We start from the raw sequence: 14,931 nt of genomic DNA, 5'->3' as shown, positions 1-14,931 counted from the left end.
CGTTTCTATCGCAAGGACAGGATCTTATATTGGGAGGCGAGTTTCTCTTTTCAGATGCACTGTTCCTTATTAATTGCACCCGCCGATCCCTCGCAATGACGAATTAACACATTAATTGCGTCGCTATGAAATACTATAGGTTCTATGAGTTCTCTTTCTAAATCGAGGAACGTTTCTATGGCAACGACTGGATCTTCTATTGGGAGGCGAGTATCTCTTTTCGGATGCACTATTCCTTCATTATTGCATCCGTTGATCCCTCACAATGACGAATTAACACAGAATATGCGTCGCTATGAAACATAATAGGTTCTATGCCTTCTCTTTCTAAATCGTGGACTGTTTCTATGGCAAGGAAACGATCTTCTATTGGGAGGCGAGTATCTCTTTTCGGATGCACTATTCCTTCTTTATTGCATCCGTCGATCCCTTATAAGTGCGAATTATAACAGAAATTGCGTCGCTATGAAATACTATAGGTTCGATGACATTTCTTTCTATATCGAGAAACGTTTCTATGGCAACGAACGTATCTTCTATTGGGAGGCGAGTATCCCTTTTCGTTTGCACTATTCCATCATTATTTCAGCAGTCGATCCCTCACAATGACGAATTAACATAGAAATTGGGTTGCTATTCCTTCTCTTTCTAAATCGAGGAACGTTTCTATGGCAACGACAGGATCTTCTATTGGGACCCGAGAATCTCCTTTTGGATGCACTATTCCTTCTTTATTGCATCCGTCTATCCCTCACCATGACGAATTAACACAGAAATTGCGACGCTATGGAATACTACAGGTCCTATGACTTCTCTTTCTAAATCGAGGAACGTTTCTATGGCTACGACAGTATATTCTATTGGGAGGCGAGTATCTCATTTGGGATGCACTATTCCTACTCTATCGCATCCGTCGATCCCTCACAATTGCGAAATAACACAGAAAATGCGACGATATGAAATAATATTGGCTCTATGCCTTCTCTTTCGGAATCGAGGAACGTATCTGTGTGAAAGACAGGATCTTCTATTGGGAGGCGAGTATCTCTTTTCGGATGCACTATTCCTTCTTTATTGCATCCGTCGATCCCTCACAATGACGAATTAACACAGAAATTGCGTCGCTATGAAATACTACAAGTTCTGTGTCATCTCATTCTAAATTGAGGAATGTTACTATGGCAACGACAGGACCTTATATTGGGATGCGAGTATCTCTTTCCGGATGCACTATGCCTTCTTTATTGCAACCATCGATCCCTCACAATGACGAATTAACACAGAAATAGCGTCGCTATGAAATACTATATGTTCTATGAATACTCTTTCTAAATCGAGGAATGTTTCTATGGCAACGACAGGATCTTATATTGGGAGGCGAGTATGTCTTTTCGGATACACTATTCCTTCTTTATGGCATCCGGTGATCTCTCACAATGACGAATTAACACACAAATGGCGTCGCTATGAAATACTATAGGTTCTACGCCTTCTCTTTCTAAATCGAGGAACGTTTCTATGGCAACGAAACGATCTTCTATTGGGAGGGGAGTATCTCTTTCCGGATGCACTATTCCTTCATTATTGCATCCGTCGATCCCTCACAATGACGAAGTAACTCAGAAATTGCGTCGCTATGAAATACTATATGTTCTATGCCTTCTCTTTCTAAATCGAGGAACGTTACTGTGGCAACGACAGGATCTTATATTGGGAGGCGAGTATCTCTTTTCGGATGCACTATTGCTTCTTTATTGCATCCGTCAATCACTCACAATGACGAATTAACACAGAAATTGCGTCGCTATGAAATACTATATGTTCCATGCCTTCACTTTCTAAATGAAGGAACGTTACTATGGCAACGACAGGATCTTCTATAGGGAGGCGAGTATCTCTTTTCGGATGCACTATTCCTTCTTTATTGCAACCATCGATCCCTCACAATGACGAATTAACACAGAAATTGCGTCGCTATGAAATACTATGTGTTCTATGAATACTCTTTCTAAATCGAGGAACTTTTCTATGGCAACGACAGGATCTTCATTTGGGAGGCGAGTATGATTTTTCGGATGCTCTATTCCTTCTTTATTGCATCCGTCGATCCTTCACAATGACGAATTATTACAGAAATTGCGTCGCTATGAAATACTATAGGTTCTCTGCCTTCTCTTTCTAAATCGAGGAACGTTTCTATGGCAACGAGACGATCTTCTATTGGGAGGCGAGTATCCCTTTTCGGATGCACTATTCCATCATTATTGCATCAGTCGATCCCTCACAATGGCGAATTAACACAGAAATTGGGTCGCTATGAAATACAATAGGTTCTATGCCTTCTCTTTTTAATCGAGGAACGTTTCTATGGCAACAACAGGATCTTCTATTGGGACCCGAGAATCTCCTTTATTGCATTCGTCGACCCCTCATAATGACGAATTAACACAGAAATTGCGACGCTATGAAATACTACAGGTTCTATGCCTTCTCTTTCTAAGTCGAAGAACGATTCTATGGCAACAACAGGATGTTCTATTGGGAGGCGAGTATCTCTTTTCAGATGCACTATTCCTTCTTATTGCATCCGTCGATCCCTCACAATGACGAATTAACACACAAATTGCGACGATATGAAATACTATAGGTTCTATGCCTTGTCTTTCGAAATCGAGGAACGTTTCTATGGCAACGACAGGATCTTATATTGGGAGCCGAATTTCTCTTTTCGGATGCACTATTCCTTCTTTATTGCATCAGTCGATCCCTCACAATGACGAATTAAAACAGAAATTGCTTCGCTAGGAAATACTATAGGTTCTATGAATTCTCTTTCTAAATCGAGGAACTTTTCTATGGCAACGACAGGATCTTCATTTGGGAGGCGAGTATGATTTTTCGGATGCTCTATTCCTTCTTTATTTCATCCGTCGATCCCTCACAATGACGAATTATTACAGAAATTGCGTCGCTATGAAATACTATACGTTCTATGCCTTCTCTTTCTAAATCGAGGAACGTTTCTATGGCAACGACGGGATCTTATATTGGGAGGCGAGTATCCTTTTTAATGGCGTCCGTCGATCTCTCACAATGACGAATTAACACACAAATTGCGTCACTATGAAATACTATAGGTTCTATGCCTTCTCTTTCTAAATCGAGGAACGTTTCTATGGCAACGTCAGGATCTTATATTGGGACGCGAGTATCTCATTTCGGATCACTGTTCCTTTTTAATTGCATCCGTCGATCCCTCACAATGACGAATTAACACAGAAATTGCGTCGGTATGAAATACTATAGGTTCTATGCCTTCTCTTTCTAAATCGAGGAACGTTTCTATGGCAACGACTGGATCTTCTATTGAGAGACGAGTATCTCTTTTCGGATGCACTATTCCTTCTTTATTGCATCCGTCGATCCATCACAATTACGAATTAACACAGAAAATGCGTCGCTATGTAACACAATAGGTTCTATGACTTCTCTTTCTAAATCGAGGAACGTCTCTATGGCAACGAAACGATCTTCTATTGGGAGGCGAGTATCTCTTTTCGGATGCACTATTCCTTCATTATTGCATCCGTCGATCCCTCACAATGACGAAGTAACTCAGAAATTGCGTAGCTATGAAATACTATATGATCTATGCCTTCTCTGTCTAAATCGGGGAACGTTTCTATGGCAACGACAGGATCTTATATTGGGAGGCGAGTATGTCTTTTCGGATACACTATTCCTTCTTTATGGCATCCGTCGATCTCTCACAATGACGAATCAACACACAAATGGCGTCGCTATGAAATACTATAGGTTCTACGCCTTCTCATTCTAAATCGAGGAACGTTTCTATGGCAACGAAACGATCTTCTATTGGGAGGGGAGTATCTCTTTTCGCATGCACTATTCCTTCTTTATTGCATCCGTCGATCCCTCACAATTGCGAATTAACACAGAAATTGCGTTGCTGTGAAATGCTATAGGTTCGATGACTTTTTTTTCTAAATCGAGAAACGTTTCTATGGCAACGAACGGATTTTCTATTGGGAGGCGAGTATCCCTTTTCGGATGCACTATTCCATCATTATTGCATCCGTCGATCCCTCACAATTACGAATAACCACAGTAATTGCATCGCTATGAAATAGTATAGGTTCAATGACTTTTCTTTCTAAATCGAGGAACGTTTCTATGGCAACGACAGGATCTTCTATTGGGAGGCGAGTATCTCTTTTCGGATGCACTATTCCTTCATTATTGCATCCGTCGATCCCTCACAATGAGGAAGTAACTCAGAAATTGCGTCGCTATGAAATACTATATGTTCTATGCCTTCTCTTTCTAAATCGAGGAACGTTACTATGGCAACGACAGGATCTTATATTGGGAGGCGAGTATCTCTTTTCGGATGCACTATTCCTTCTTTATTGCATCCGTCAATCACTCACAATGACGAATTAACACAGAAATTGCGTCGCTATGAAATACTATATGTTCCATGGCTTCACTTTCTAAATGAAGGAACGTTACTATGGCAACGACAGGATCTTCTATTTAGAGGCGAGTATCTCTTTTCGGATGCACTATTCCTTCTTTATTGGAACCATCGATCCCTCACAATGACGAATTAACAAAGAAATAGCGTCGCTATGAAATACTATGTGTTCTATGAATACTCTTTCTAAATCGAGGAACTTTTCTATGGCAACGACAGGATCTTCATTTGGGAGGCGAGTATGATTTTTCGGATGCTCTATTCCTTCTTTATTGCATCCGTCGATCCCTCACAATGACGAATTATTACAGAAATTGCGTCGCTATGAAATACTATAGGTTCTATGCCTTCTCTTTCTAAATCGAGGAACGTTTCTATGGCAACGAAACGATCTTCTATTGGGAGGCGAGCATCTCTTATCGGATGCACTATTCCTTCTTTATTGCATCCATCGATCCCTCACCATTGCGAATTAAAACAGAAATTGCGTCGCTATCAAATACTATTGGTTAGATGACTTTTCTTTCAAATCTAGAAAGGTTTCTGTGGCAACGAACGGATCTTCTATTGGGAGGCGAGTATCCCTTTTCGGATGCACTATTCCATCATTATTGCATCAGTCGATCCCTCACAATGGCGAATTAACACAGAAATTGGGTCGCTATGAAATACAATAGTTTCTATGCCTTCTCTTTTTAATCGAGGAACGTTTCTATGGCAACAACAGGATCTTCTATTATGACCCGAGAATCCCCTTTATTGCATCCGTCGATCCCTCATAACGACGAATTAACACAGAAATTGCGACGCTATGAAATACTACAGGTTCTATGCCTTCTCTTTCTAAGTCGAAGAACGATTCTATGGCAACGAAACGATCTTCTATTGGGAGGCGAGTATCTCTTTTCGGATGCACTATTCCTTCTTTATTGCATCCATCGATCCCTCACAATTGCGAATTAAAACAGAAATTGCGTCGCTATCAAATACTATAGGTTAGATGACTTTTCTTTCAAATCGAGAAAGGTTTCTATGGCAACGAAACGATCTTCTATTGGGAGGCGAGTATCTCTTTTCAGATGCACTATTCCTTCTTTATTGCATCCGTCGATTCGTCACAATGACGAATTAACAGAGAAATTGCGACGATATGGAATACTATAGGTTCTATGCCTTGTCTTTCGAAATCGAGGAACGTTTCTATGGCAACGACAGGATCTTATATTGGGAGGCGAATTTCTCTTTTCGGATGCACTATTCCTTCTTTATTGCATCAGTCGATCCCTCACAATGACGAATTAAAACAGAAATTGCTTCGCTAGGAAATACTATAGGTTCTATGAATTCTCTTTCTAAATCGAGGAACTTTTCTATGGCAACGACAGGATCTTCATTTGGGAGGCGAGTATGATTTTTCGGATGCTCTATTCCTTCTTTATTGCATCCGTCGATCCCTCACAATGACGAATTATTACAGAAATTGCGTCGCTATGAAATACGATACGTTCTATGCCTTCTCTTTCTAAATCGAGGAACGTGTCTATGGCAACGACCGGATCTTCTATTGGGAGGCGAGTATCTCTTTTCGGATGCACTATTCCTTTTTTATGGCGTTCGTCGATCTCTCACAATGACGAATTATCACACAAATTGCGTCGCTATGAAATACTATAGGTTCTATGCCTTCTCTTCCTAAATCGAGGAACGTTTCTATGGCAACGTCAGGATCTTATATTGGGAGGCGGGTATCTCATTTCGGATCACTGTTCCTTCTTAATTGCATCCGTCGATCCCTCACAATGACGAATTAACACAGAAATTGCGTCGGTATGAAATACTATAGGTTCTATGCCTTCTTTTTCTAAATCGAGGAACGTTTCTATGGCAACGACTGGATCTTCTATTGGGAGACGAGTATCTCTTATCGGATGCACTATTCCTTCTTTATTGCATCCGTCGATCCATCACAATGACGAATTAACACAGAAAATGCGTCGCTATGAAACACAATAGGTTCTATGTCTTCTCTTTCTAAATAGAGGAACGTCTCTATGGCAACGAAACGATCTTGTATTGGGAGGCGAGTATCTCTTTTCGGATGCACTATTCCTTCATTATTGCATCCGTCGATCCCTCACAATGACGAAGTTACTCAGAAATTGCGTCGCTATGAAATACTATATGTTCTATGCCTTCTCTGTCTAAATCGGGGAACGTTTCTATGGCAACGACAGGATCTTATATTGGGAGGCCAGTATCTGTTTTCGGATGCACTATTCCTTCTTTATTGCATCCGTCGATCCCTCACAATGACAAATTATCACAGAAATTGGGTCGCTATGAAATACTATAGGGTCTATGCCTTCTCTTTCTAAATCGAGGAACGTTTCTATGGCAACGACAGGATCTTCTATTGGGACCCGAGAATCTCCTTTTGGATGCACTATTCCTTCTTTATTGCATCCGTCGATCCCTCATAATGACGAATTAACACAGAAACTGCGACGCTATGAAGTACTACAGGCTCTATGCATTCTCTTTCTAAGTCGAAGAACGTTTCAATGGCACCGACAGGATGTTGTATTGGGAGGCGAGTATCTCTTTTCGGATGCACTATTCCTTCTTTATTGCATCCGTCGATCCCTCACAATGACGAATTAACACAGAATTCGCGTCGCTATGAAACACCATAGTTTCTATGCCTTCTCTTCCTAAATCGGGGAACGTTTGTATGGCAACGACAGGACCTTATATTGGGAGGCCAGTATCTCTTTTCGGATGCACTATTCCTTCTTTATTGCATTCGTCGATCACTCACAATGACGAATTAACATAGAAATAGTGTCGCTATGGAATACTATATGTTCTATGAATACTCTTTCTAAATCGAGGAACGTTTCTATGGCAACGACTGGATCTTCTATTGGGAGGCGAGTATCTCTTTTCGGATGCACTATTCCTTCTTTATTGCAACCTTCGATCCATCACAATTGCGAATTAACACAGAAATTGCGTCGCTATGAAATACTATAGGTTCGATGACTTTTCTTTCAAATCGAGAAAGGTTTTTATTGCAACGAACGGATCTTCTATTGGGAGGCGAGTATACCTTTTCGGATGCACTATTCCACCATTATTGCATCAGTCGATCCCTCACAATGACAAATTATCACAGAAATTGGGTCGCTATGAAATACTATAGGGTCTATGCCTTCTCTTTCTAAATCGAGGAACGTTTCGATGGCAACGACAGGATCTTCTATTGGGACCCGAGAATCTCCTTTTGGATGCACTATACCTTCTTTATTGCATCCGTCGATCCCTCATAATGACGAATTAACACAGAAACTGCGACGCTATGAAGTACTACAGGCTCTATGCATTCTCTTTCTAAGTCGAAGAACGTTTCAATGGCACCGACAGGATGTTGTATTGGGAGGCGAGTATCTCTTTTCGGATGCACTATTCCTTCTTTATTGCATCCGTCGATCCCTCACAATGACGAATTGACACAGAAATTGCGACGATTTGAAATACTATAGGTTCTATGCCTTGTCTTTCGAAATCGAGGAACGTTTCTATGTCAACGAGATGATCTTCTACTGGGAGGCGAGTATCTCTGTTCAGATGCACTATTCCTTCTTTTTGCATCATTCGATCCCTCATAATGACGAATTAACACAGAAATTGCTTCGCTATGAATTACTATAGGTTCTATGCCTTCTCTTTCTCAATGGAGGAACGTTTCTATGGAAACGACAGGATCTTCAATTGGGCGGCGAGTATCTGTTTCGGATGCAGTATTCCTTCTTTATTGCATCTGTCGATCCCTCACAATGACGAATTAACACAGAAATTGCGTCCCTATGAAATACTATAGGTTCTATGCCTTCTTTTTCTAAATCGAGGAATGTTACTATGGCAACGTCAGGATCTTATATTCGGAGGCGAGTATCCCTTTTCAGATGCACTGTTCCTTCTTAATTGCATCCGTCGGTCCCTCACAATGACGAATTAACTCAGAAATTGCATCGCTATGAAATACTATAGGTTCTATGCCTTCTCTCTCTAAATCGAGGAACGTCTCAATGGCAACGACTGGATCTTCTATTGGGAGGCGAGTATCTCTTTTCGGATGCACTATTCCTTCTTTATTGCATCCATCGATCCCTCACAATTTCGAATTAAAACAAAAATTGCGTCGCTATCAAATACTATGGGTTAGATGACTTTTCTTTCAAATCGAGAAAGGTTTCTATGGCAACGAACGGATCTTCTATTGGGAGGCGAGTATCCCTTTTCGGATGCACTATTCCATCATTATTGCATCAGCCGATCCCTCACAATGGCGAATTAACACAGAAATTGGGACGCTATGAAATACAATAGGTTCTATGCCTTCACTTTCTAAGTCGAAGAACGATTCCATGGCAACAACAGGATGTTCTATTGGGAAGCGAGTATCTCTTTTCAGATGCACTATTCCTTCTTTATTGCATCCGTCGATCCCTCACAATGACGAATTAACACAGAAATTGCTTCGCTAGGAAATACTATGGGTTCTATGAATCCTCTTTCTAAATCGAGGAACGTTTCAATGGCAACGACAGGATCTTCAATTGGGAGGCGAGTATCTGTTTTCGGATGCAGTATTCCTTCTTTATTGCATCAGTCGATCCCTCACAATGACGAATTAACACAGAAATTGCGTCCCTATGAAATACTATAGGTTCTATGCCTTCTCCTTCTAAATCGAAGAACGTTTCTATGGCAACGTCAGGATCCTATATTGGGAGGCGATTATCCCTTTTCGGATGCCCTGTTCCTTCTTAATTGCATCCGTCGATCCCTCACAATGACGAATTAAAACAGAAATTGCATCGCTATGAAATACTGTAAGTTCTATGCCTTCTCTCTCTAAATCGAGGAACGTTTCTATGGCAACGACTGGATCTTCTATTGGGAGGCGAGTATCTCTTTTCGGATGCACTATTCCTTCTTTATTGCATCCGTCGATCCCTCACAATGACGAATTAAAACAGAAATTGCATCGCTATGAAATACTGTAAGTTCTATGCCTTCTCTCTCTAAATCGAGGAACGTTTCAATGGCAATGACAGGATCTTCAATTGGGAGGCGAGTATCTGTTTTCGGATGCACTATTCCTTCTTTATTGCATCCGTCGATCCCTCACAATGACGATTTAACATAGAAATTGCATCGCTATGAAATAGTATAGGTACTATGCCTTCTCTATCTAAATCGAGGTACGTTTCTATGGTAACGACAGGTTCTTCTATTGGGAGGCGAGTATCTCTTTTCGGATGCACTATTCCTTCTTTATTGCATCCGTCGATCCCTCAAAATGACGAAGTTACTCAGAAATTGCGTCGCTGAGAAACACTATATGTTCTATGCCTTCTCTTTCTATATCGAGGAACGTTTCTGTGGCAACCACAGGATCTTATATTGGGAGGCCAGTATCTCTTTTCGGATGCACTATTCCTTCTTTATTGCATCCGTCGATCCCTCACAATGACGAATTAACATAGAAATTGCGTCGCTATGTATTAGTATAGGTTCTATGCCTTCTCTTTCTAAATCGAGGAACGTTTCTATGGCTAGGACAGGATCTTATATTGGGAGGCGAGTATCTCTTTTCAGATGCACTGTTCCTTCTTATTTGCATCCGTCGATCCCTCGCAATGACGAATTAACACAGAAATTCCGTCGCTATTAAATACTATAGGTTCTATGACTTCTCTTTCTAAATCGAGGAACGTTTCTATGGCAACGACTGGATCTTCTATTGGGAGGCGATTATCTCTTTACGGATGCACTATTCCTTCTTTATTGCATCCGTTGATCCCTCACAATGACGAATTAACACAGAAAATGCGTCGCTATGAAACATAAAAGGTTCTATGCCTTCCCTTTCTAAATCGTGGACTGGTTCTATGGCAACGAAACGATCTTCTATTGGGAAGCGAGTATCTCTTTTCGGATGCACTTTTCCTTCTTTATTGCATCCGTCGATCCCTCACAATTGCCAATTAACACAGAAATTGCATCGCTATGAAATACTATAGGTTCTATGCCTTCTCTTTCGGAATCGAGGTACGTTTCTATGTCAACGACAATATTTCTATTGGGAGGCGAGTATCTCTTTTTGGATGCACAATTAATTCTTTATTGCATCCGCCGATCCTTCATAATGACGAATTAACACAGAAATTGCGACGCTATTAAATACTTGAGGTTCAATGCCTTCTCTTTTTAAATCGAGGAACGTTTCTATGGCAACGACAGGTTCTTCTATTGGGACCCGAGAATCTCCTTTTGGATGCACCATTCCTTCTTTATTGCATCTGTCGATCTCTCACAATGACGAATTAACACAGAAATTGCGACGCTATGAAATACTACAGGTTCTATGCCTTCTCTTTCTAAATCGAGGAACGTTTCTATGTCAACGACCGGATATTCTATTGGGAGGCGAGTATCTCTTTTCGGATGCACTAGTCCTACTTTATTGCATCCGTCGATCCCTCACAATTGCGAATGAACACAGATATTGCGACGATATGAAATACTATAGGTTCTATGCCTTCTCTTTCGGAATCGAGGTACGTTTCTATGTCAACGACAATATCTTCTATTGGGAGGCGAGTATCTCTTTTTGGATGCAAAATTAATTCTTTATTGCATCCGCCGATCCTTCATAATGACGAATTAACACAGAAATTGCGACGCTATTAAATACTTGAGTTTCAATGCCTTCTCTTTTTAAATCGAGGAACGTTTCTATGGCAACGACAGGTCTTCTATTGGGAGGCGAGTATCTCGTTCGGATGCACTATTCCTTCATTATTGCATCCGTCGATCCCTCACAATGACGAAGTAACTCAGAAATTGCGTCGATATGAAATACTATATGCTCTATGCCTTCTCTTTCTAAATCGAGGAACGTTACTATGGCAACGACAGGATCTTCATTGGGAGGCGAGTATCTCTTTTCGGATGCACTATTCCTTCTTTATTGCATCCGTCAATCACTCACAATGACGAATTAACACAGAAATTGCGTCGCTATGAAATACTATATGTTCCATGCCTTCTCTTTCTAAATGAAGGAACGTTTCTATGGCAACGACAGGATCTTCTATTGGGAGGCGAGTATCTCTTTTCGGATGCACTACTCCTTCTTTATTGCAACCATCGATCCCTCACAATGACGAATTAACACAGAAATATCGTCGCTATGAAATTCTACGTGTTCTGTGAATACTCTTTCTAAATCGAGGAACGTTTCTATGGCAACGACAGGATCTTCATTTGGGAGGCGAGTATCATTTTTCGGATGCACTTTTCCTTCTTTATTGCATCCGTCGATCCCTCACAATGACGAATTGACACAGAAATTGCGTCGCTATGAAATACAAAAGGTTCTATGCCTTCTCTTTCTAAATCGAGGAACGTTTCTATGGCAGCGACGGGATCTTATATAGGGAGGCGAGTATCTCTTTTCGGATGCCCTATTCCTTCTTTATTGCATCCGTCGATCCCTCACAATGACGAGTTAACACAGAAATTGCTTCGCTATGAATTACTATAGGTTCTATGCCTCCTCTTTCTAAATGGAGGAACGTTTCAATGGTATAGACAGGAATTTAAATTGGGAGGCGAGAATCTCTTTTCGGATGCACTATTCCTTCTTTATTGCATCCGTCGACCCCTCACAATGACGAATTATCACAGAAATTGCGTCGCTATGAGATAGTGTAGCTTCTATGCCTTCTCTTTATAAATCGAGGAACGTTTCTATGGCAACGTCAGGATCTTATATTGGGAGGCGAGTATCTCATTTCGGATGCACTGTTCCTTCTTAATTGCATCCGTCGATCCCTCACAATGACGAATTAACACATAAATTGCGTCGGTATGAAATAATCTAGGTTCTATGCCTTCTCTTTCTAAATCGAGGAGTGTTTCTATGGCAACGACTGGATCTACTATTGGGAGACGAGTATCTCTTTTCGGATGCAGTATTCCTTCTTTATTGCATCGGTCGATCCCTCACAATGACGAATTAACACAGAAAATACGTCGCTATGAAACACAATAGGTTCTATGCCTTCTCTTTCTAAATCGAGGAACGTTTCTATTTCAACGAAACGATCTTCTATTGGGAGGCGAGTATCTCTTTTCGAATGCACTATTGCTTCCTTATTACATCCGTCGATCCCTCACAATTGCGAATTAACACAGAAATTGCGTCGCTGTGAAATACTATAGGTTCGATGACTTTTCTTTCTAAATCGATAAACGTTTCTATGGCAACGAACGGATCTTCTATTGGGAGGCGAGTACCCCTTTTCGGATGCACTATTCCATCATTATTGCATCCGTCGATCCCTCACAATTGCGAATTAACACAGTAATTGCATCGCTATGAAATAGTATAGGTTCGATGACTTTTCTTTCTAAATCGAGGAACGTTTCTATGGCAACGACAGGATCTTCTATTGGGAGGCGAGTATCTCTTTTCGGATGCACTATTCCTTCTTTATTGCATCCATCGATCCATCACAATTGCGAATTAACACAGAAATTGGGTCGCTATGAAATACTATAGGTTCTATGCCTTCTCTTTCTAAATCGATGAACGTTTCTATGGCAACGACAGGATCTTCTATTGGGACCCGAGAATCTCCTTTTGGATGCACTATTCCTTCTTAATTGCATCCGTCGATCCCTCATAATGACGAATTAACACAGAAATTGCTTCGCTATGAAATACTATGTGTTCTATGACATCTCTTTCTAAATCGAGGAACGTTTCAATTGCAACGACAGGATCTTATATTGGGAGGCCAGTATCTGTTTTCGGATGCACTATTGCTTCTTTATTACATCCGTCGATCCCTCACAATGACGAATTAACACAGAAATTGCGTCGCTATGAAACACCATAGTTTCTATGCCTTCTCTTTCTAAATCGAGGAACGTTTGTATGGCAACGACAGGATCTTATATTGGGAGGCCAGTATCTCTTTTCGGATGCACTATTCCTTCTTTATTGCATCCGTCGATCACTCACAATGACGAATTAACACAGAAATTGCGTCGCTATGAAATACTATATGTTCCATGCCTTCTATTTCTAAATCGCGGAACGTTTCTATGGCAACGACAGGATCTTCTATTGGGAGGCGAGTATCTCTTTTCGGATGCACTATTCCTTCTTTATTGCAACCATCGATCCCTCACAATGACGAATTAACACAGAAATAGTGTCGCTATGTAATACTATATGTTCTATGAATACTCTTTCTAAATCGAGGAACGTTTCTATGGCAACGACAGGATCTTCATTTTTCGGATGAACTATTCTTCTTTATTGCATCGGTCGATCCCTCACAATGACGAATTACACAGGAATTGCGGCGCTATGAAATACTATAGGTTCTATGCCTTCTCTTTCTAAATCGAGGAACCTTTCTATGGCAACGATAGGATCCTATATTGGGAGGCGAGTATCTCTTTTCAGATGCACTATTCCTTCTTTATTGGATCCGTCGATCCCTCACAGTGAGGAGTTAACACAGAATTTGCTTCGCTATGATTTACTATAGGTTCTATGCCTTCTCTTTCTAAATCGAGGAACGTTTCTATGGCAACGACAGGATCTTCTATTGGGACCCGAGAATCTCCTTTTGGATGCACTATTCCTTCTTTATTGCATCCGTCGATCCCTCATAATGACGAATTAACACTAGAAATTGCGACGCTATGAAATACTACAGGTTCTATGCCTTCTCTTTCTAAGTCGAAGAAAGTTTCTATGTCAACAAAAGGATGATCTATTGGGAGGCGAGTATCTCTTTTCAGATGCACTATTCCTTCTTTATTGCATCCGTCGATCCCTCACAATGACGAATTAACACAGAAATTGCGACGATATGAAATACTATAGGTTCTATGCCTTATCTTTCGAAATCGAGGAACGTTTCTATGGCAACGACAGGATCTTATATTGGGACTCGAATTTCTCTTTTCGGATGCACTATTCCTTCTTTATTGCATCCGTCGATACCTCACAATAACGAATTAACACAGAAATTGCTTCGCTGGGAAATACTATAGGTGCTATGAATTCTCTTTCTAAATCGAGGAACGTTTCAATGGCAACGACAGGATCTTCTATTGGGGTGGAGAGTAGCTCTTTACGGATGCACTATTCCTTCTTTATTGCATCCGTCGATCCCTCACAATGACGAATTAACACAGAAATTGCGTCGCTATGAAATACTATATGTTCCATGCCTTCTCTTTCTAAATCGAGGAACGTTTCTATGGCTAGGACAGGATCTTATATTGGGAGGCGAGCACCTCTTTTCACATGCACTGTTCCTTCTTAATTGCATCCGTCG

The sequence above is a fragment of the Schistocerca cancellata genome, chromosome 3, assembly GCF_023864275.1.
Source record: "Schistocerca cancellata isolate TAMUIC-IGC-003103 chromosome 3, iqSchCanc2.1, whole genome shotgun sequence".
Lineage (NCBI taxonomy): Eukaryota > Metazoa > Arthropoda > Insecta > Orthoptera > Acrididae > Schistocerca > Schistocerca cancellata.
The sequence above is the reverse complement of the archived record's forward strand: the minus strand, read 5'-3'. Positions refer to the sequence as shown.